Raw genomic sequence first — 25114 nt, 5'->3', positions numbered from 1 at the left:
AGGAGAAAGGACAGGATATGGGTCATCACCTGCCCCTCTTGCATGTATCAAGGATAGAGATGTAGTGCCAAACCAAGTGACATACAAACCATCACAGCTGTAGTATCTTCACATGTTGATTCCAGTGTTTGGACTTTGGATTACCAAGCCCTGGATTGTGGGAAAGGAATTCGCAGGTGGCTTTGCACTGTTTCACGTGTCCCTGAATTAGAGATTATGAAGAAATAGGCAGTAGAAACAAAAATTTGAGCAAGGTTGAGATAAATTAACTTGGCTACAGTGTTAAAGATGAGCTTTGGGGAGTGGCCAAATGCTGGCTGGCTCAAGGTGTGTGTCTGAGGGTCTCTAACCAATTGTATGCCACATTCGGGCACATGGACAGAGCATGGGGCTATGGGGAAAGATATGTAGTGGTGAAAAATGGCAATAAAGGTCTCCTGTTCAAGGGCCATCAGGATTCCGTGTCTTTCATCCCTTCACTGGATTTTCCTGTGCCTGAGCACTCACTTCTCCCTTTGCATTTCAGTTCCCTCCTCTTCAGTAGCACTGACACACTTATTTGAGGCCATATCGTAAATCAGATGATCAAAGTAATCCAGACTAAATATACTCTAGTTTGTGTTTGGGAAAGGTCAGAAAGGTATAGCTTTAATGGTAGTAGAAGAGGAAGAAAAAGTAGGAGAGGGAATTTTCCTATTTTAATAGGAAAATCCTATTTTACGTACCTCTCTTCCTAACCTGGGGATTATTTCATAGCCTCCTGCTTCACTGGGTTTAAGATTCCCTTGGTTGTGAAGATTTCTCTAAACTGCTTCACTTTATCTACAGCAGGTTAGAATAATTTCACTGCAGTATTTTCATACCAAGAGGGCCTGCAAACTGATTTATGTGGTTTATGTGATTTATCCCTTTAGTGGTTCAAATTCAAAACCAGCAATCCGGACTGTCACTGAGCTTACGTAGCTCTTATTCCTCAAGATGCTTTATAACAAGGTAACATAAATAAAGTGTTAGACTTGTATTGGTAATAAAATCTACATGAAGAGCACACAGAAGCGTTGGATGGTTTCATGATGTTTCAAATAAAAACACTCAGTGAAAGCAAACAAACAAACAAACAAAAAGAAAACACAATTTGACTAAATTGGGAAACACAAGAAGATGGAAAGTATTTCCTCCCTGTTAAACTACAGGAAGGAATTAGATGTCTTTCTCTGTGGGAATCCCAAACAACAAAACTTTACACTGTAATATTTGAAATATTTTTACAGATCCACTTGTGCTAGATATTCTCCATACTCATAATAATACAACCTGACACTATACAATAGGAAAGAAAGCAATCTCAGGGTAAACTAGGACTCAAACTATTCAAACATTTCATACATTTAAAGCAATTTCTTAAATGGCACCTTGAAAGAAAGTGCATAGGTGGAGTATGTTCCCTCAAGAAAAAGTACCTATAACTGTCAGTTGCATTATGCTGAACTTCCTGACTGCAGCCTGGAGAGTTGATAAAATCTGTTAATAAAATGCACATTTTCAAGCTAAGCAGCTATGACAACAAAATGCTTGGAGATATTTTCAATATACATGACAACTTTCTTCACAAATAGACCAATTCATACTCAAAAGCAAAAACCCATCTTTTACTGGATGACTTTGCATCAGATACTTTCTTATTTTTTAGAAAATTTAAAATGTAAAATAAATTTCTACATTGTTATGCATAGGATTTTTATGGACTAAAATACATCCCAATTTTATAAAGCTGAGCATCAATCTACAGAGATCAAACTGAAAATTCACACTCTGCTACTGTCCACTGACACAAGATCTTACTGTGATTTTGGCCAATTTATTCTACCTTATTCTCTCTTGAAAAGGGACTAAACCTTCCTACTTGTAAAAATGAGATTATAATAAATAAATGTGTCACATCACAGAGAATTGATGTGATTTAATGTAACATTCAGAAAGCAGTTTGTAGTTTGAAAGCACTAGCAAATGCTAAATTCTATTATTTTTTTACAGAGAATATGAGGTAGTGACATGCAGTACTTAAGTAAGAGAAACATAAGGCCACAGCTGCAGGCATCCACTGTTTCAAGAATATTGTATACCATGAATACCTGACACTTTGCATCTTTATGACCTCCTTTATTTCACATGTTATACAGAATATTTCTTTACCTCAAAACGAGTGTGTTTATAGCTTGTAGTTAGTGCCCTATATAAGAACTGAGAGCTCTCTGAGCAGCAAGCTCTCAGTCCTTTGATACACAACGATGTGGTCTCTTCACCATCTGAACTGCAGCAACAAAATTGAGGACTTTTCTGAGATTATTCCTTCACCTTCTAATTTTGAAATTAGAAACTTATTTCAGAATTTGCTTAGATTTAATTTCATCATTCCTCAGTGAAGCCTACAAACATTTCATTATGCAAATGCTGATTTTGTTTGATATTTCACTTGAAATATCTCTCCCAGTAAAGCCCAAAGTCTCAGAGCCATTCTATATTAATAATATTTTAAGTTGTTTTTGTTTTTTGTTTGTTTGTTTGTTTGTTTTTTCACTATTAATTAGGGAAAGTACTGTAACTGTAGCAGCTGTTAAAAGAAAATTCTATATCTGGATGTAGATATACAGCTATATCCTTCCCAGTGTATCCCATTGCATTCTGGACTCAGTACTGCAAAGGCATTCCATCCAAGCTCTCTTAAGGACACAGGTCTGTGCATCCATTTTTGCCGCACAGGAAAGCAGGTACTTCAGCACTGGAAGCTATGTTTGTCAAGAAACTTTGGGTATTTTTCTTAATACATTCATTTACAATACATTTCTTAATACTCTACAGCTGTAGAGTCTTAAGCCTGCTCCCAGACCAGAATGAACAGGAGTCAAATCTGAATTTAACAATATTACTAATTACTAATATTACTAATTACTAATATTGTCAATAATATTACTATTATTGACAAGTCCCAGTAGTCAACCCTATGCCCTATTAATAATTTTGCTGCAGTTTCTGCAATGTCATTAGATATCAATAATTGCCCAATTTATAGCAGCAGATCCCCTAAAATACTGTGAACCTTACAGGCACCTAATTGTTTATCTCAAGCCAAATTCTACCACGGTACTCATCAAAACATTTCTTCAAGTACTACTTCTTACTGTAAATGCTTGCTATGGTCAATAACCAAGCTGCTGATCTTTAATCCCATTATTAATTATTTTGACCCCCCTGGGACATCAAGGCCTGTGATTTAGAGGCAGGGGAAGCATATTAAATATATGCAGGAAACAAGTCTTTAAAGAGTGTATTCGCATCAGTACCCTGCACCCAAGGATTATTTGAATCAGTTGAGAAAAATGAGAGGAGGTTTGTGGTGCCATTTAGAACTAACCAACACTAGTCAAATATTGAATGAGTAATATGCACTGAAAAGCTTGCAAACCCAAACTTATTCCTAGATGTCGGTAATCATTATTGAAAGACAGCTAATTTCAAAAGAATGCTGTGTTCCTACACAGACCGCAAAAAAAAAATAAAAAAAGAACAACGATATTGAATTAGTTACCTATAGGACAAGGTATGAATTATTTACTAAGGTTGACTCATGTGCATAATTCCTCACAGTCAAGCATGCAAACCAAATCAAGTAATTCCACACAATCATGCAATTACTAATTTCATATGCAATTACTTCAGCAGTACCTGTAGTTGCAGCATTTAGAAGTACAAATTTGAAATATGCTTGTTAATTTATTTTATGCTTATAGCTAATACATTTGCAGAGTCCATGTAGATACCTAATATAGTGGTTTAATACTTAATCTTTACACTTTGGTGATAAATAGAAGACATCAAGGTAAGACCGTATGCTCATTACAGAAGTTTTTATCTAATTGCAGAAGAGCAAAGGCAAATTGGATTTTTGTCTCATTTGTAAGTTATAAATGGTTGAGTGTTACAAATCAGAGTTATTTTTACTAATTTCACATATTGTATTTCAATATTTATTTGAAAGAGGATGGACAACAACACAGAATACCCTTTTCATTAATTCCAATCATTTGCTACCCTGTTGCCCAGATATTTTTGGTAGTTTGCTAACCAAGTTTTCTTCTGAAATTTTCTTTTTTACCTTCCTACATAAGTTGAAACTTAAGAAAACTGTATTCAATATTCAGAATTTCTGCAGGCGGTTATACTCAGTCTGTTCTTTGTTGTTTCTATGACTGCTGGAACAGCACTAATTTCTTCAAATTGAATGGAAATATAATCCAATTTGTATATTGAAACAAGAACATGCACAATTTTAGTTGAAAATTATTCCAGCAAGAAAGAGCACATGTCTATAATCTATGTTCTGTCTCTCTATATATATGTACACACACTCTTTCATGTAAACCACAAACATGTATGTTCAATTTCAAAGATTTAGCAAAGCAGAGCAAAGCACGATCAGTTTATACTATGTATTTTGTTTGCAGCATTAGGAGATTTTAGGCTGAGAATTTTATTTTTTTTCCTTTCCCAAATTTTACTACAAGCCATGTGCACTTTTAGTGGTACAAAACAAAATAAAAATATCAAATACCATCAGTCTTTCTCAAAGGCTTTCATTTCTATCTTGTAGGCTTTCAGCTTACAAACCTTGGGATCATGGTTTCCCCCATGACAGTTAAACATGTCTTTTCATTTGAGTTCTGTGAATGTAACTCTGATGAAGCACTGATACACGTATGCAGATTATCAAAACTCCTGCATTGATTTCAATGATACTAATCATACATATGAGCAATGTATTTTCTAGTAATCCCAGTTCATTTAGATATAATATTATGGTCTTAGTCACAAGAAGTCTAGTGACACCAGAAAGGTACACTGAATCTAACTAACTAGACTTCCTGGCTAACAGTGACCATTGAAAGATACTTTCTTTACCAACCCCTAAATTATCAATTTCACATGTAAGTCAGGTAGCTATGTGGAGATAGCTTTGCTTACCATTCAGGTGTCCTGAGGAAGAGAAACGTGAGAGCCAGCCATCTCAAGAAAATATAGTCACACTAGTCAGTTCCGGAAGGAGTGGAACACTTCAGGTTCGATCGGTTGTTCTGAAATCACTCTAAACACAGTCCAGGCTAAGCTAGAAGCAAATAAAGTATTTTTTTTAAATTTAAGGAACAGATAAGTATTACCATATTAGTTGGGAAACACAATGAAAGGAAAACAAAAAACAAAAAGCAAAAAAAACAAAAAACACACATTTTACAAGAACTTATATGCGTACTTAAGTTATATCAATATGCTTCTCTTTGCCTAAAAAATTTTGTTACTATGGTAACAGAAACTTCATAACATTCCTAGCTGAAGGCTGTGACATTCATCCAGACTATGTCTTTAGGCTACATTCAAGGAAAACAGGTCAGGCCAAGGTGCCTAAAGTTTACCTATTTTTGGTAGAACTAAAATCAAAGCTCTCTGCCTTCCACTCTTCTCCCTCTCCCATCTTCCCACTATATAGCATCCAAAAATCAGAGCAGGCTTTATGTGGTCCATCTTTCCCTTTCATGTGCCACCTTCCATTTTGGGAACACTCACATAATGATGGTCTGAACTATTTTTTTCCTCCGTCTGGTCTGATGGACAGAAAACTCAGTGAGTACATGGGAGAAAACTGTGTTCTCTTCTCTATTATGTCCATCCATCACTTTTATTATAACTAAGATGGAAAAGTTGTATTTGGAAAGAACTGTCCACGCAGAAAGTCTGATCACTTCTGTAAGTACTCAGAGAAGAAACTCTATAGCTGACATTTGTAATCTCAGTATAGTTCACTATAACCCAATTTCTTTCCTGATGAAAACAGAAAATTTCTTTCCTGATGAAAACAGAAACAAAAGCTTAAGCAAGGAGATGTCTTATTTTTATAAACTAATTAGCAATATACTGTTATAATGTTGACAAGAATAATCAAAATATGCGAGTTTAATATATGCACAAGAGGGCCAAGTTAATAAGGTCACTTCCATCTTTTCCCCTGATAGAAGCATTTCATCCTTATGTAAATGGGAAGTAAAATCCATGTCTTTCCAAAATACTTAGCTTAAGCTTTTAGACCTCAATCTAGTTTACAATATAGGAATCATCTCATTTATTTTAGTTATAAATGTTAAACATCTTTCGTTGGTTTGGTGGCTTGAACTTGTAATTTACTTTTGTCATCAAGATCTTCTTCTCTGGTTATCAAATCTGACAATTCTTTGGAGCATCAATCAGATAACCATTTGCTTTGGGGAGGAATAAGGCTACTAGATTTACTTCTATCACATGTAGTTAGCACAGTTAACACATCACAGTTAATACCATTCTGATATTATGTTTTCAGGATACAAAGAAACATTTTGCTGGCACAGACTTATCTCTGGCTCAAGGCCTAAATGTAATTACACGTATGTCTCTGAGGTGTAGAAGAGATTTCTTTAAGCACTGCAATGGTAACAGAGGCTGCCACTGAAAAGGAAGGTAGGAATCTTGATATATGAAATACAAGAAGTTATCAGTCTTTAATGACATATTTAATGCCACATGGCTTGATTGTATAACAGCTAATAGATTTGTTTTGATTTTTTGGGGGGTGTGTGTGGCTGTTTTCTTCACTTTTTTTTGACTCCATCAAGAGTATATAACTGACTGACCAGGAATTACTATTTTACTTAGAAATCTAATGTCAAACACATAAATTATGCCATTAATTTCAGTTTTTAAAAACAACTAAGCATGTGTTTTGCTTTTGAGATAGATCTAATTAATGTACCGTTATGGTTTTCTCTTGAAAACTTTACAATTCTCCCTATTTTATTAAAAAAAAAAAAACTTTGTATTAAAATTTCATGGGTTGGGAAATCTTTGTACACATGAAGCACAGGAATTAAATGCAAAGAAAGAAGCAGTAGAAGAACCTGCACAAGTGTTGCCTTCAGGGGGCAGCGGCGACCTGGTTCAGGAACGGCAGGGCGGCCAACCCCAGGCCGCTCGGTCCATCGGCTCACAGACACCAATGTGGTGGATGGCAAATGGCGTTTATTGTCGAGTCCCATGGGGTTATCTAGCCGAGGCCCAGAGCGTCACCTCCGCTTGCTTACAGCACAGGCCACACGCTGCTGTCCATCAAGGGAGGGGCTCCACCTTTCCGTACAGCGCCACATCTTCCGGCCGCCAGGCCCTAACTACCCACAACAAGTGATCAGGAAGCACACTGACAAATAGTTTATGTTATGATAAACATTTTTGCTGGATGTGGACTCAAAATGGCAAATGACTTTGGTTGACGCAAACATCATTCTAAATGTATTTCTGCAGACTTAGGCGTTTCCTGTGAATCTTTTTTTCCACTTGGCAGAACTTACTCCGTTCTAGAGCACAGCACTGTGGGCAACTACCCTGTGCTCCTTACTCCCCTGCTGAACCACATTTCCCGTATAAGTTTTCCTGCAGTATACTGCGAAGTGAATGCAATAAACAATTGCACTCCCTGGTCTTCACATCCTTCAAATATGTAATACTCTTTTTTCTGTCCCTGCCTGACCCACTTCTCTGACAAAGATACCAGCAAGGGGATTTCACAGAGCTTTGCACCACAATGCTGACTGCTCTAGACCTACAGATTAATCGATGAGAATTCAACACTTGACCATACACAGCTTTATAAGTTAGCCACCACAGAGCTTTCTACACAGCTGCACGTGAGTTCTGAGTCTCTGAAAGACAATGGGTACAATGTCACCTGCAAAAAAATGAAATTTAAACCAGGTAATTTCAACACAACACCTGACAGTCACAGGGTTCGTAATGCATACAAAGATTAAAGCACTATTAGTGCAAGAGAGAAGAGTAATTCTAGAGACAGACCTTGTCTGTGGCTCCATTACAGATGGGAGACTGGCAAACTGCCTCACCCAAAAAGAATACGAGGGCCACTGTTAGCTACTTCCAGGTGGTTACCTAGGACTCCTTAGTATTCTTGGTAAGCATGGTACTTAAAACTAAATTAAAACAGAGATCCAAACAGATATCTGCAACAATTTCTTGATAATTTGTTTTACTCTGTCTCAGAAGAATTTCTGAGCTTTACTTGATTTTCTGTACAATTAATCACAAAACAAAGAGTTCCAGATTTGTCAACATACCAGGTCCAGAGCATGTAATTTACAGAAAGATTACATCAGGTGCCAGATGTGGCCTTCTCAAGTCAAAGTAACTATTTTGATTGATCTCTTTTGATTGATCATCCTTTTACGAACACTGAAGAAAGCTTATTATTTAGGTAAGGGGGTGCAGTACTTAAATGAAAACGTAATCTTTCTCATTTATACCATCAGCCTCAGATAATGGCCAACAATTAGCAAACATACTGCACATTACAGGTTCAGAACAAGGTTTCCATAAGATTAGACAAATTCCTGAAATGGAACACAACTGAAGATTACTGAAATTATCTAAGTCTGGTCAAATTGCCGGAGACAGGGAGAGTAGTCAGAGATGGTATTATTACAGCTTTTCTTTATTCTTACATCCCTCCTCTGGTCATGGATGGACCCATGCAACAGAGCCATTCTTATTTTCTTAAACAATGTAGAAAAAGAATGAACATATTGCTCTCTTATTATTGTAAGAGTCATCACAGAACCTCTGAATGAGTAATCTTCATGTGCCTTACTCCCTGAATTCCCAAAATTCTAGTTTCAGCTCAATTTTTAAACAGTTGACATTTTCAATGAGATGATAGAGTCAATGATTTTACCACTTAAGCTTAAAGAATTTCAAGTGTGTTACTTTCCATGCTTTACTTTTATGTGATGACCACTTGTAACAAAAATATTCAGATCTATTGTGATCAAGTTAAATAGCATTATTTTCAAAGTACTGGTGGTTGCAGAGTACACGGCAAATTTTTTTTAATTTTTAATATCAAATTAGATTTCTTAGTATGATTCATGTTTGTAGAATCAGAAAAGGAAGCACTTAAAAAGACTGCATTCTTCAGACTCCTTCTCCCCAAAGAAGCTACGTGTCTAGGGATGAAGCTACAAATCTGCCTACTTCCTAAATATTTCCTGTAGTTCTCACTGGCAAGTTCAGTTGGAAAGTGTCTGCAGGGAACAAAAAAAATGTGTTTACTACAAAGAAATGTTCAAATTATTTATTTTAAGAATCTACAGCTCAGTAGGTTGTGCTTTTAAAATCCCTGGCTGACAGTCCATAGCTGTTTCTAAGAGTATTAACATTTTTTTCCATGTCTTGCTAATTGGTATATTTTCTCTTTGTACAGAAATGCTTGAAATAGTGATGTTATTGTTAGGAGTAAGGAGATAGTTTCCAGAAAAAGTGGTATTTACTGAGGAAAATGCATATTACCAAAACCCAGGAAAGAAGAAATGAATTTCATTGTTGAGATCTATTTATCAGCACTCCAAAATATTATTGTCTGCAATTCTCAGATTATTTCAGGAAGTGTGCCAACGTCATAAAATACAGGAAACAATAATGAGAAGCTCCCTTGCCTCTGTCATGGCACCTTAAATTATTTTTGATGAACTAGGCAGGCTTCCAAGATTTACTTTTCAGAAATCTACGACAACACTCAGACTGAATAAAATCAAGCTTGGCTCAGTAGCAGGCAGCTGCAGTCTTGGGAAAAGAGCCTTCAGTTTCCCTTTCCTTTCCCAGAACTCTTTTGCTTAATAGCACAAATCCACAGGACCCAGACTGTTAGCTCATAAAGCCATATGCTTTTTAATAATCTGCAGGAGCCATAAGAATATTTAACTAAGTGTTAGTTTCCTTTAGTCAACTTCCTAGTCCCAGGTTTCTTTAGCTTTTCCTTCATGAATAAATTTAAATCTAAGCAGCTTTCCCTTGTCTTTCTTGTCTTAGCAGTTTCACAGCTTGAAGGACAGAAAAATGATTTTTTTTAACTAAAGTTTTCTTTTTAAAAAGTCACTGATAAGTACATGATTAGAAGGCGAGAATGAACTAAGTTTGTGTTGTTCACATTAAATGTGAACAAGAAAAGGCACATCCTGCACTTGTTTCTATCTTTGCCACAAGGAAGAGGAGCCGGTGTTTTAATACCTCATTTACCTCTGAAGAATGGCAGTAAACTTTATTACCGTGACCTTTTGCACGATCCTTCACTTGAATTGCTGGGTCATTCCCTGTTCTCCCCATTTACAATATCACTAATCAGCACAAGGGCATGCAAACCAAAGAGATTTGAAATATCTACTCACTTTAAAACACAGAAATCTAATTTTTTAAAACTTGTATTTACAGTTCCTGAAAGCTTCATCTCTTTTCACTGGCTTTGGTAGACAGTAGCTTTCTTCTACATCATTTTTGAAGCAAGCAACCAGAAACTATACAGTATTTGAGCTATTTTGCTATACCACTGCCTGCAGGAGCTGCCATTCTGTTCAGAGACACAGGTTGCTGATCCACATCAACAGGAAAACAGAGGAGGTATATTTTGCAACATGTGCTAGGAACAAACATGATTTCCTTCAAATAAAAAATGATTTCATTCAATCCTTATAATTCCTGTACTGTTGTGGCCTTGTTGTGATCATTAGATATTGAATTACATTGCATGCTCTTTGTCTTGCACCTTGCTATCTGGTGACATTCAAATAAATTATATTTTTCCATCATTCCAATTAATGTCAAAGATTATACTGCTCTTACCCTTTCTTTCACACACTGGCAAACTTTTAACATATTTAGAAACAGAGCTAATGTGCTTAGCCCTTCATTCCTCTAAAATTATGACTAAAAACTCTGAGAACACAGACACTTAAAAAAAAAAAAACACACATGGCTTTACCTCAAAATAAGCATATATTGACTATCTATAGTCATTTACATAAAAAATAAGAAGCTGATAGTACTCTTCTCGGAAGTGCATCAGGATCAATGATTCTGAAGTCAATGGAAGATATTTGCAGCTCTTTAAAACGTATAAACTGGCTCCGTTCTGAACACCCAGATACAGTTTTAGTTATAATCCATTCTATTGATCTGATCACTAAGTAGAGATGGATCAATTTTCAAGAGCTTAGGAAAAAGCAGGAAAAAATATCTTAGAAGTATTAGAAGGATCACTTCATGAAGAAGAAAAGTGTCAAGCTGAACTGCTTTCTCGGGTAAAGGAAAGCAGCTACCAAGCTGTAGAGCATGAGCAAGGTTTAAACACAAAAAGTAAGTTATTGTGAATATATACTGAGTTACAGCAAGCAGTGGCAAATGGCAGTACTGACTCTTCCAGAACTCTCCAGATGTGCCCTCCACACACCTGCATTTCTACCCCACCTCCCTTGTTATTCTCAGTATTCAGGCAGACCTTTGGGCTGTATCCTAAGATGTCAGCAACACGAAGGTAACTAAGCTCACACATCAAGTATGAGTATTTGCATTTCTCAGCACTGTCGGGGGCAAAATGAAAGGTTCATGATTAGAGTAATAAAGTGAAACCACAACAAGGGAAGATAGACATTGACATATGCCATACAAGCAAGATGGCATAATCATCAAAATGGCACATACCCAGATAATTCCTCTACATTTCCAAAACAATACTGAATGCCCTAGTAGAAATGTTACAATGAGTTCCTGCTGTTATGTCTGTGAAGGGAACACATGCTTTCTGGATCATATTCAGATTTTGGGACAGAAGTATGTGAATTTCTTAAGTGAACAGAAGGCTGAAGATGCACATTATTTTTAAACATATCACAGAAACTAGGAATGGCATAGAATAAAATGGCCTTCACAAAAGCTTGTCCACAACTCTGTAGTTCCCTTGTACAAATTTACTTCACATAGAACGATATTCAAGACCTATCATATCATTATAATTTTCATCCCTTAGCAAACAAGTAGATTACAATTCTTGAAAATGGTGAGAAACAGTGTTTCTCTTGGCCAGCTAGCTGTCCTCAAATACAATTAGCACGGAAAAAAAAAATAATCAAGTTTGTTATCAGTAAAGCATGTATTATAAAACCTTATATACTCCCACAGACTAAGTTCATCAACAATTGCATTTGATCCTCATCCAAATCACTATGATTTCTCTAGAGGCATTTAAAAGAAGTATAATTATGACTTCAGGATTAACTACAAATCATAAGCAGAGAAGGGAAAGACAATTCATGTTACCATGAAATAAAATGGAAATGGTATATCAACACAACAAATGAGTTAGAAACAATGAAGATGGAAAAGTGGCATGTGTTTTTCCATTCTTCTCCAGTAACTGGTTATAAATATTCATTTCATTCATGATAATTATTCTCAAATTCCTGCTGCTATTACTGGCCATGAGAAGGATCTTGTGGGTCAGACTGCCAACAGCTCATAAAAGCAAGTTTCTAGAAAGTAGTTTCCAATTCCTAATTTGACTCTGGCTACTGGCTACAGTTGGACAAAGAAATCCTTCCGCTTACCTTGTTCTTATTTCATCATCTCCAAGGAGTTAGTCCTGTGAGTCTTTCTGAGCTTTGCATCTTCTTTAATAAGGAATAAGTCTCCATGGGGGAAGAAAGAACACAAATTAGACAGGGACAGGGATGGGAAGAAATAAAGGCTACTAGAAATTTGAAATTCAGAATAAAAATCCCTCAGTCTGCACAGCTGTATATCAGAAGTGTGCATTGTATAATTTGAAAGCTCATCATTAGATCAGTATCATGCAATGAAGCATGGACTCATTTTTGTAAATCACAGGGTTTGGGATGTTTTGCTCACAGATCACCAGAACTGGAAGATGTCTGGTTCAATTTTTTTTTTTGACATTTTTTGCAGATATTTCTTAACCCATAAATGTCACTTATCAACATGCACTCAACATATCACCTCTTTGCCAACAGCAGCATTTGTCCTTACCAGCATTCCAGTCTCTATCTTGTCCCAATCTTTTCCCCCACTCCAATTCTTCTCTCTTTTATTCTTTATTAACCCACAAGACAGCAATAGTGAAAACACAAGGAACACTATGATATAGTTACTTCGAAAACATTTTGTAAAGTTTTTCCAACTAAATAACTGATGTGGGTAAGTATCACTTTCAAAGGACATTGAAAGTGTCCTAGCTGTCCATCTCACTCCTTTGCAGGAAATTACTGCCCCCACTCCAGAGCATAGCAACATACATGCATGCAACCCTACTATTCAAGTTCACAGCTTATGTATCAGTAGCAATTTAAATACTAAGCTGTGAATGAGATTGGCAGAAGTGCTGACACACAACTCACTGTTCTGGGGCAGAACCTTCTAGCAAAGGACTGGGATGCAAAAGAGCGACAGCAAAATTCAAAACTGTTCCCACTAACTTACTCAATCCATCTGTCAAAGTACCCCAACTTCCTGGTATGCTTCCAAAATACTTTGCCAGGTTTTAGAAGCAGAAGAGCCAACAACCATGGCACCCGAAGGAAGTTTCTCCTTAGGACAGTTTGCTCAAATGCTGACATACAAACACCACAACTACTATCAGTAGAAAAGACAGCTTTGAGTTAACTCTGGTACCTTTACAGGACACTGCACTAACAGCCTAAATGCCATTGCTCATTGAGACTTCAGTTCCTCACTGCCTATCTGAAAAACAAAGCAAGTTCCTACAATCACTGCATATCTTTGGAAAAAGAAAACAGCTCTTGTGCATTAGGAAAGACAAACTCAGCAGACAACATTTCTCAATGGTTAAACAACCTAATGGGCATCATGAGGGTGAAGGGGGGTCAAACTGATGGGAACAGAGCTATAGAGATTGTTAATCCCTTTTTCCTGTCTCTCCACCAGTTTTAGATTGCCCTCACTGCCTTCCCCTCACACACCCTTTGGGACAGGCAACACTGACTACACTACTTCAGAAACAAGTCGTGTAGAGACCACATGCCTGCAGGCTGGTGGAGGTAAGGTGCAAGGTGAAAAAATATCTAGTTCAGTAGGACAGGAAAAAAGATACCAAGAATTTCAGGAGACAGGCTCATACCAAAATCCGTGCTCTTTCTATACAAACACCTTTGAATTTCTACAGAGCAGAAAAAATTATTTCAAGCAACAATGATCAGTTTAGCTTTCAGTATAGACAGTTCCTTCATATTCCAAAAGAATATGCTGATCTAAACAATCTTTCAAGTATTTTTAGATTTCATTACAGATACAGTAGGTATAGACAAACTATGCCATTAAGATATTTTTATTATGCAATAAAATCTAAGTAATTAATTAGATTTAGTACATATTCTGTAGCTGACTGACTGAATAAAATCTTTCTCAATTTTACTCTAATACAGCTCCAATGAAGAGATGTTTCTAAAATATTCTAAAGCAACATTAATAACAGAAGCTTTTATAACAGACTTAGTTCCCAAGAGTGCACAAAACAGATGTTTGTAGAAAAGTTCAGGTCTCGGGTCTGCATCCTAGCAGTCTCATATAATAAATAATAAATAAATAAATAATAATAATAATAATAATACTTATGTGTACTCAACTGCCCATGAAAATGAAGCAGAAAAGATGGAGAGCACTAGCTGGATATTGGAAATGCTGGTGTTCTGTCAGTATGGGAAAAGTAGTTCTCAATATAGATCAAGTACAAGAAGATACTCAGAACAGCTGCTCTACATTTACAATATATAATTAATCTCACTTGTATAAACCTAAATATTTATAGACATTTATTTTTCCTCCACAATACTAACCCAGTTTTATTGAATGAAGACAGATAATCTTCCAAGTACTTTAAAAAATGCAGCTAAAAAAATCTGATCTTATGCTGCAGCTATGTTAGATCTGACTTTACACCTTAATAAAGCCATATAAAATACTAACATTTTACTTTCTTGAAAACCTATAATAAAATGTGTAACTTTCATTAGTACAGAGCTAGCATTTTCTACCATTTTATGAAAGATGAACTACTTGAAAAGACGTACTTAAATCTGAAATCGCAATTAATTGGCACCACAGAAAACTGGACATACAAATACACATTTCCATCCATCAGTCCCCAAAATATAACTAAAAACAGAAGATAAATCTACCTGCCTAAAAGCCCCTTTGAAATACTCAAAAAATATAATATGAACCATTTTGAGGCATTTTAAATGTAATCAAATGAAAATATTTTGACACTTTATTCTTTTAATGCCATTTAATTTTATAATACCTTGCTTTTGAATTGCAGCAGATGCTGTGATTTTTATAGGTGTACAGCTGTACACCTGATAACCAAACCAACATCATCAGGTACTTCCTCTTAGAACAGCTCTGACTGAAAGCATGACCAATATACTATTAACGGGTTGTCTAGAAAGCCCCATTTGTTTCTCTTTCTTGAATGTTATCAGTCAAGCATTTTGTAATCGAGGCCTCTAAAGGGCACCTCAGAAATGATTCCTAAGCTGTTTGGTACCCAAAAACCTCCAATCTCTCAGTAATCCTGGCGCACTAGAGCAGAGCCCACAGGTCCAGGGTGAAAGAAATAGTTTCTACCCTCCCAGGATTCAGCAGCATTGCTAGCCATCCAAGCAGATATATTGGAAACACTACCCTTTTCCACCCTCTTGTTTCATTGATAGAATTTGTTTATGGGCAAACACCGGAAACAAGCTGGAATTCTTATTTATTCATTTTTAATATCATTAATTTCATTCTTTTGGATCTTTTATCTTTCTTGCACAGTTTACTTGACTGCTTTAATTCTAGTCTCAGCTGTCCTGATAAGTAATCAACATTAATGATCCATTAGGTGGGTTATTCTTAATAATCCTTTTTAATTCAAATGCTTCATTGCAGAATTTCTTCTAAGGCTTGTGTAGCACTCAAAATCCCTACTACAAGAGAAAAAGCTAGCAAATCTAGATAGGGAATGGTGTTCAAAAGGATCCTATCCACTTACAATTAGTACTGAGCCTCATCCATGATGTACAAGTTATCTCCTCTTAGAGCATACAAAAAAAACAGAAGTAGGAAATTAAAAGAGGACCACAGATGAAATCTGAGGCAGAGTACCAGAACATAGTGCAGCAGAATTGTAGAAGATATTAAAAAAAAATAAAAAAATCTGAATTTGGAATGTGGAAACATTAGACAATAATAAAGAATATTTCCTCACATTGCTGGTTGGTTGCAAGTGGAATGATTTTTTGTTTGATGAACATTCTGTAAGCAGGACAGAGCTAGGGGCATTCCTTGCTTGTCCTTCAGAAATCATGCGTACTATACAATAGGAAAGATTCTATTAGATTCCATTACCTTTCTCACATCCTAGCAGGCCTTTGAATCCACTGACCCTTCTCTTTTTTCTCAGAGCTCCTAAAACTACACTGGATGGTCTACAACAAGAAAATGCTCTGGCAAATCACAGCATGACAGTTCAGGCAAACGCGTCTGATGCCAAGCGGTACTATCTCACTTCTCTGATGGTCACATATCTTTACCTACTGTGAAGTTCACACCACTTGCCAATCGTATGCACACACTGTGCCTGCACAAAGAGTTTGCTGCCTTCATTCAACCCTACATGCAGGGTAGCCTGAACAGCACACCAGCAACCGGACTTCAGACTTGCTTCCAGCAGAAGGGAAAACAATGATGTGTTCCAGTGTATACAGCAGGTCTGGTGGAGGCAACAACACGAATCTGCAACCCAACAACCCCTCCAGCTCACATCACTCCCCCTAACAACCTGCAGTTCCCCCCCCCCCCAGCTCTCATCATCATAGACATCACCATCAAAGACAGAGGCCATGACATTTTGGCATGCTGAGCACAATTTCCAGTGTGATTTCTGTGAGGAGAGGTGGCACCTATCAATCCAAATGACAAAACATCCAAAATTTTAAGCATTGTTCTGACACCAATCTGTTCTACAAGGTATAATGAATAAATGTTTCAGCTTTCTCCTGGTAAAACAGAAGTAATTACCCCATAAGAAGGGAAGTAGGAAGTACATGCAGATTAATTGTTACTTGATAGGTCTTGAGAAAACAATGGCTCTCTTCTAAGTAGATACATAATTTTTCACACACTCAGAGGTCTTCTCAATATGCAGAAGGACCTAGAAGCATCACTGCTTGTAGTACTTTCTTGTGGTGGCAAAAAATACATGCACAGCAACCATGAAGGAGTTAAAGTGAGATAAATGTAGGTTACATTGGAACTTTAACAAATCGGGACCCAAAGATACGCCAGCCAGTGAGGGTTAGAGGCATCTGAGGGTCATGAGCCTCAAAGCTAAATGAAGGTCTAAGCCCTGCTGTTACACGTTCTGAAGATTTCCTAGAAAAAGTGTTTGGTTTTCTGCCTCTGTTTTTCAGCGCATACTGCAAGATGATAAATGCATATGCTACTCAGATGAGCTACCTTCTTTGTTTTCCCTCTGGTACTATTAAGGATGTGCCAGTGGCTACGAAATAAGAAAGTTACTTGACAAATTTCAAGTAAATTCATGGTGAAATATTAAGCTTCATTCATCTTTTCTGTGGCCCTTAAGTAAAACAGGGTTCTGTAAAAAATTTTTGGGAGGCATAATAAAGACGATGCAAGCAGTAATGCAGCTGATAAATCATTTATGAAGAAAGTAAAGGGAGAACATTCCCAAATACCAGTGCACAAAGTATTTCCACTAACATCTTAGGCCTAATATACTCCATTTTAAAACAGACAATTAGATAACTGCTATAACATGCACCACTGGGGGAAGATGCGAACTACGACTGGCAGAAAGCAAACAATCCAGTGTTCATTCATCCTGTTACCTTGAGAGGCAAGCTTCTCCGTGAGAAAAGATTCAGTGGATGAATTCAAGCTCCTTGAGAATCAGCCTCAAGACTTCTTGAAAGAGACTATTGTGCTTTGTTAAGTAATAAAGTATGCACTTACTTTCTGGTCTTCTTTCACCAAAAGAGTAGACTGATGTTCATCTATTAATACTGTCAACCCACAGCAATCAAGAGACGTGGTTCCTTATTCTTGTTTTCAAAAATTTCCTTCATCAATAAAGCATTTTTTTTCTATAGGGAGTAAACAGAGTAATGACAGTGTCATATGCGTCTTATTCTTATGAAGCACAGGTCCTATAGTGTCAGATGGCAAGCCTTAGCATCCTAGCACCAATTTCAGCAGTCTTGCCAGGTCACTCCTATAAAAGATCCAGCCCATGATGTTATGAGCTCATATTAATTCCAGACATAAACAAGTGACCTTTAAAAACTTTTGGTTACTTTCAAATACAAAATTAAGCTCTCAGGGTTAAGAAGTCACCACTGAAATTGATGTGTGGTTGCCATATTTGAAACTGCTTATGCTAAATGGCTGTTCAGGAACTAATTATATGCAGCCTCAGCATAAATTCCTGTCATCCAATAAAAGACTTAATATTAATAATGTTGGCAATGAGTTATAACAGTCACTTGATTTCTATGAACAATGTTATATGAATGAAACTCTTCTTGTCTTTATGTATATGATTAATGGCAATTTGAGCAGAACCTTTGTTAGGTACTTTTAGGTCTTTGTGTTTAGAAATTATTAAAATTCACACAATTAGTCATGACGTAGCACAATTATTTGCCCTTTGTCTTATTCATGGTCACCCACTCTGTTTTTGCACATACTTGCACATACTTTTGCATATTTGAAGGTTTCTTCAAATAGGTCAAAAGCATATACATAAACCTAAAGAACTTGAAGGGATTTTGTTCAGCGTTCAATATTTCATGAGTAAAATAATTTAACTCACCTATCCACATCAGTCAGATAACAATCTGAAATTGGGATTAATACATCGCTCATGTGTTCAAATTCTCAGGTTTGATAGTAACAAGCCTGATCTCAGATCTGCTTAAACGAGTGAAGAATATGCCTTCTTCCTTTCAAACCATTTTGAATCTGTCTCTATTTTCTCTGTGAAGAAAAAACAAGTCCTTCTCTTACTGTAGGAAAAAACAAACAAACAAACAAACAAAAATAACTCTAAGTAGAACAAAATAGGGCAGTCCTCTAAGTGTAGCACTGAGAATTAGTTTGACAGAAAGACATTAATGAAGCACTAAAATCATCAATGAAGCAATAAAACAAAACAATAACTGTGATAGCATGCTGCAACCAACCATAGGGCTAGAATTCTTCATACAATTTCTCCCTGTTATGTGAATATCTGTACAAGCACTGTTCAAACATATGGTCTGTAGACTTTGAATTCTTTAAAATTGACGGAGCCTTTCTCCAGAAGGTTTCCCAAAAATACTAAAAGAGAATCAAGGACAAAATCATGCAAACAGACTTGACCTCTTTCCTGCTTACAGCTCATAACCTAACTACACCAACAAACAGCAAACTAGACTTAAATATTCTTCTGATGAGGACTAAATAAATGAATACATGTAATTACTAAAACTATAATTACCAGTGCAATGTTCCCGTTATTGCAACAAAAAGAGTGCGCCTGTGGAATAAACTAGCTGCCTTCCTTCCAGGATAACCAAACACTGGGGTTAAAAAAAAAAAAAAAAGAGAGAGAGATTGAGAGAGAGAGAGAAAACCATGAATAATTCAGGATTTGACTTGCTTTATTCAAAAAAGGGCCTTGCATGTAAATTTCAGATGAATCCCATATTCACTGAAAAACAACTAATTTACTTTCAGAATAGTAAATGGAGAAAATATTTTCCATTTAGGCTACTGCACTGCATACCTGTTTGGCATCCTGTTGAACACCCAATGAAGGATTAACTGACATAAGCATCTCAGCCCCTTATCCCAAACGTGTGAATCACACTGCTAAAAGCCTTCTTCATCACTGACTTTGCTTTTTTTGTTATTAAGTAAGCATACTTGCATAGGCAAGATTGTCAAAAATCAGACAGCAGAACATATTAAACAATAAACAAGGATAATTAGATCACATTTGAATACCACTTTTTATAACTCCGGTGAGGGAAAAGGAATGGTGACAAGTTCTCTGATGCTTTTGTTCCTAAATTTAATGTTATCAAGTCATTTACTCACTTTCAAAGAGCTACAAAGAAGTAAAATGGAAGAGCATTCCATGTAATGCAAGATTAGCATTGTTTTAAACCTGTCCCAAAACAGAGTTTTACAGCATACACCAGGGAAAGCCACAGAGAACTTAGCACCACATCAGACATCCTGGTGTGCTTTCACAGCAATCACCAAACTGGATGAAGTGTTAGAGTGAGCTACTCCACATCTCTTCCAGTGATCTGGCCAGAAACATCAGAGGCAAGAGCAGGAGCCCAGCCAGTCACGATACAATTAACTGACAATTTCTTCAGTTTACATTTCTCAGTAGGATTTTACATTAAAAGCAGGCATCCTGTGATGTGCCATACCTACTAGATTAAAGCAAAAGGTGGATGAGGTTGTCATTTTAAGAGTCTGCGCAACATTTAGTGTCATCAGCGCAGTCCCCCAAGGAGTTAGCCTTTACCTAACCACAGAAAGCCTTTCAGGATTTCTTAGGATCGAGGAAAGCCTCTTACTTCTCTTGGTCACAGTGGAGATTTGGCTCCTCATCTCTACAACTCCAGGTAATTCTATCTATGCACAACAGCCTTTGCTTCTGTCTATAAACATGCTTCCAAATGAATGAGTCTTCTCAGTTCTATTAATTCAAAGTGTATTGAGGACTATGAACTTATTCGCAAGCAGCATGAATCACTCTCAGAAACTCTGACACCTAAATGTTTCCCAATATTGTAATAACGTAATGTCTGCCACTATAGCATTGGGATACGCACAGGAGCCAAGATATCGTGCATTTTAGCAGCATGGGAAATGAGGAGTGTTAGCAGAGTCATATTTGATTTTACTTTGGTTATAAACATTGCAGTTTAATATTTTCTTTACAGCATGTTAAAATTTAAGGATTTTGCATAGAACTTCTGTATTCACAATTATGATTTTAACCTGCTTTGCAAGTAGTTGTGCTCTTGTGAACATAAGAAGAGTCATTAAATATCTGAAAGTTTCCCTATCAAAGGACTGCTTCATATAATGGCTATTGTCTGCATCTTGAGACAAAATCACATATAAACTTAATTCATGGGAGAGCATTGGAGAAAGCAATCCCATCAACATGTTTTAACCCAGGTCTGTAGTTGAGAATGAATAAAACTTGACATATATTTACATGTTCCTTTATTCTGCACAAGGACATACCACTCTGGAATGTAAATCTGCAGGTAGCATCTCAAAGTGAGTACTTTGCTGATTGCAAATTAACCACAATGACTGTTATGACAAAGAGCTAAGTCAGGTGAATGGCAAGTTGTAACAGTAATCAAGTGCTTTTAAAGTTTCTATTTATTGTTTAAAAGCAAACAGAACAAAACCTGTCTTCTGGCTGAGGATAAGGTCACCTGAGAGGAGGTCAAAGTATACTTTCAGGAATGAAAATTAAGGGGCTGTCATCCGTAACAGTGTGCTTATTGACCTTTTAGGTGTGACAATTGAATTATAGGAATCTACATGTGTGGTAGTTTCTTATTTATCATAATGCATTCCATAAGGAGAAGTTTCACACATAGGAAGGAATGACACAGGATTCCAGTACCTATCAAGTGGCAGTTCTTTACGGCAGGCAGTACACAACCCATTTCACAGTCATTATTTTATCTGCATCACACAATGCTTAGAAATTCTACCGTACAAATAACAAAGAAATGGAGGCTGCCTCAGAGCTTCCTGTTGTAAGCTGTCTGCAGGTGCCCCCTTGTGTACCATCTGCTACTCACTGCCAAATGCTAATAGCCTCCATCACTTGAGCTGTAAATAAAACATAACAACAGAGAGAAAAGGTTCTAGATGCCCCAAAATACAGAAAAAGAACACTTCAGGAAAAAAGAAAAGGTAAAAAAATAAATACAAATTCCATGACCTGGTTTCAGTCATTTTTCCTTGTATGTGCTTAGAAGAAGAAAAAGTAATTGAGAGACACACTGGATATTTTTTTCCTATAAACACATAAGGCAGTCTCCAGAGCTTAAATGGACTGTTACTCCATTTCACCCGTAGAGCAAACCAAAAAGGCCAGCTGCTTATGAATTTGACTCACTGAACTCAAAAAGCTGCAGTGAGTCGTATGTTTCCTATGCTCACTGTGGGGTTGTCATAGTAATGATTTCTCCCTGTCATTTTTCACTTTACCACACGACTCCATGGGATCAATTGCACTTAGCTCAGCATGGACAAGTATATATATAGTAGGCAAGGGAATGGAACTGCAACTTTGTTTTTCCCCTAACTCCATTGGAAGGCATCCCTCCATTCAAACAACAGCCGGTTAGGATAGCATTAGAGTTCCTAAAAGGAAGGAGCTAGAATGTTTCTATCAGCCAACAGAGCTGGCCCAAAGCAAAACAAAAAATACGTTTACAGGGCCATAATCATTTCATAAAACCCCACAAAGAAAACAGAATACCTAATTTATACTCAGGTATATGTTGGAGTTCATAAGAACATAAGTGACTTGCTTCTTGCCTTTAGGCAGAAGCTCATAGTTATCTTCAGTCTTTAGTAGGAGGCACAGGAACTTCACAAACTGCTGAGGATGGTGGTGGCTGGTGCAGCTGCACCTTCACAGCGGTTCAACTAGTTCTCCTGTTAACTGAAAGAAGAACAGCGATGCAGAGTCAAGATATTTTCTAGCACCGTGCTTTTGTTTACTCTGAACAGAAAGAATCAAAGCACATGCATGAACAACTCCTTGAAGAAGCAGCAGTTAAGATGTTAGCCCTTTCAGCAGATTAATATTCTGGCACTGAGAGACTTTCCCTGCCTTAGCCCCAGGCATTCTCATCTTGGAATTGCCTAAACCAAAGTTACTCATCTCAAAGTATACACCCTCGGTATAATTCTTCAGAAAAAAAAAAAAAAAAAAAAAAAAAGGAACTTCAGGTAGCCTTGCCTGGAGCCAGTTTTTGACCACTTAACCAATGCAAATTCTCTCCATGATCATCAGCATGTAATTATTTTGTGCGTTCCCTCACGTGAAGCTCTGTTTAAAACTAATTCCACAGGGCTTGCTGTTTTGCTCTTTGCTTGTTTGTTTGTTTCATTTTTAATACTCCAAAGAGACAGCATCTCATCAAATAACCCAAGATAAATTCCTCTTTGCCCAGTTAATTTACTGCAAGGCTCGAAATAATTTCTCAATATCTACAAACCTCCCCTTCACTTACAATGTTACCTGTAATCTAAATGAAGCTCTTTTCTTTTCTTCCCATAGATATTAATTGTGAAGTATATTCTGACTTCAACACTACATTTGAAGCCACAGCAAGTAGCTTATGCATTTCTCACATGAGAGTATTTGTGATCTGGAATTCATGAACCATGGTGTATTTTGATACAATAAACAGTACTTTGGCACATTGTGTCCAGAAAGACAAGCAATCACGGACACACATTCAAGCATATTACTGGCCAAATTCATCCCAAAGTTACTAATTTAATTACGCATAACCATTTACATAATAGCAGTTTGGATTTTTCCTGTCATCCTCATAATAAAAATAAAAATAAAAATAAATCCCTAACTACTGAATATTGCAGATGAGCAAAATTGAAGACTCTAAAGGCAGAATCCAAAGCAAGATGTTTTCAGACAGCTATTCCAGATTTAGAAGCTGCACATAGGAAATACGCTTCACTGGTAATCTCTGGCTCAAACTATAATCTGCAGTTTCATACTCACCTGCAGTCAGCAATTAATCCAGACATCTGTATATTATATTACTGTTACCTAAAGAAAATAAATCAGGTTTTATATTCCATCAGTATTTAAAACCAGCTATTAAAAACAAATAAAAGCAGAAAAATTGCACTGCAGTCATATTGCAGCATTCCCAAACACACTTGGTGATCCCAATGCAGAGAAAAGAACAAGGTGTCCTAAACCCCTCCTAGTGAGATAGCACCCTCACAGTGAATTCACAATTACACAGCAAGGTAATGTGAACTCCAGATCAAAGCACAAACAGGTAGGAAACACCAGTTCCACTTCTGAGAAGTGCGAGAAGGAAAATTACCAGCAGACTGCTTTTTTCCTGAGATGCACTTAGAGCAGATAGCAGTGTCTGAAGCAAGTGGTTTACATTAGATGCTCACATTTTTGCTTACAAGGACTTCGTCATTTTAGCCGCATATTTCAAGCATTACGGTAATATCAGTACCTGAAAAACGCACAAGCCTTATACACAAATGGTCTCAGAAAAATTCATACAGAATTAGAGGAAAAAAAAACAACTTGCAAGTATGGCTTTATTCTATTTGAGCATGCCAGTCTCATTGGTTTCTTTAATTGCTTGTTTGCATAAGCAACTTTCACCCAGTTTTGGAAATGTAACCCATTTCTGTTTAGCAGGCTTCATGGTACATATTGTAATTAGCATGTTTGTAGCCCCCGGTGCAAAGTGTTCCTTCACTGTTGACTGAAAATATAATACAAATGGAATCATTACTTTTCTTTTGCTTCCTACATCATTCAAATATCATAACTGAAAGATCACAAAACTTGGCACGCTATTAGACTCAGACACAATAAACGATGACCCAACATGTTTTTGAGACAATCCCCTGAAGGTAAGTATTCCACATAAAGCCCCACAGTCCAAATTTCAGAATTAATTATTTTTGTCACTTGTGACAGGCATTATGAATCTGAGTTAATTAAATTAGGAAGGACTGTAAACAGAGTAACAGCTCAAAAGAAATGCATCTTTTTGATAAAATGTGCCATGGATTTTTGATGCTGAAATACAGGGTCTGGTTGGGGAACAAAGCTAAACCTACTGAGAAGATGAATTATATAATATGGATATATTGCTTCTGCTAGTTAACATGATTAAAAGACTATGTTAGAAGAGACTATCAGGCAAAAACTGATCGTTCTGATTGACAATGGCAGTACAACCAATACCGGTATTTTAATGAGCATACGGCCACCAGTCCCAGAGGAATGCAGAAAAAAGCATTGCAAATGTTTATCAGTTTTGAAGCTAGTAAAACA

General features: G+C 36.7%; 2 long non-coding RNA genes across 2 annotated transcripts in view; both read right to left on the bottom strand.

Annotated features, from left to right (window-relative positions):
- Window positions 1-7554, bottom strand: part of LOC140002680 (uncharacterized) — a 49357-nt gene extending 41803 nt beyond the window's left edge. Inside the window, exons 1-2 of the long non-coding RNA XR_011809901.1 lie at window positions 6978-7554; window positions 5020-5161 (exon numbers count right to left, since the gene is read on the bottom strand). This is a non-coding gene — a long non-coding RNA (uncharacterized lncRNA). The remainder of the gene's footprint in view (window positions 1-5019; window positions 5162-6977) is intronic.
- A 13314-nt stretch (window positions 7555-20868) lies between these two features.
- Window positions 20869-24357, bottom strand: LOC140002686 (uncharacterized). Its single transcript, XR_011809911.1, has 3 exons — window positions 24135-24357; window positions 23801-23848; window positions 20869-22711 (listed from the first exon to the last, which is right to left on the bottom strand). It is a non-coding gene; the product is annotated as an uncharacterized lncRNA (long non-coding RNA).
- Window positions 24358-25114: the final 757 nt, after the last annotated feature.

The sequence above is a fragment of the Anas platyrhynchos genome, chromosome 5 (assembly GCF_047663525.1).
Source record: "Anas platyrhynchos isolate ZD024472 breed Pekin duck chromosome 5, IASCAAS_PekinDuck_T2T, whole genome shotgun sequence".
Taxonomy (NCBI): Eukaryota; Metazoa; Chordata; class Aves; order Anseriformes; family Anatidae; genus Anas; species Anas platyrhynchos.
This window is presented reverse-complemented; position numbering and strand designations above follow the sequence as displayed.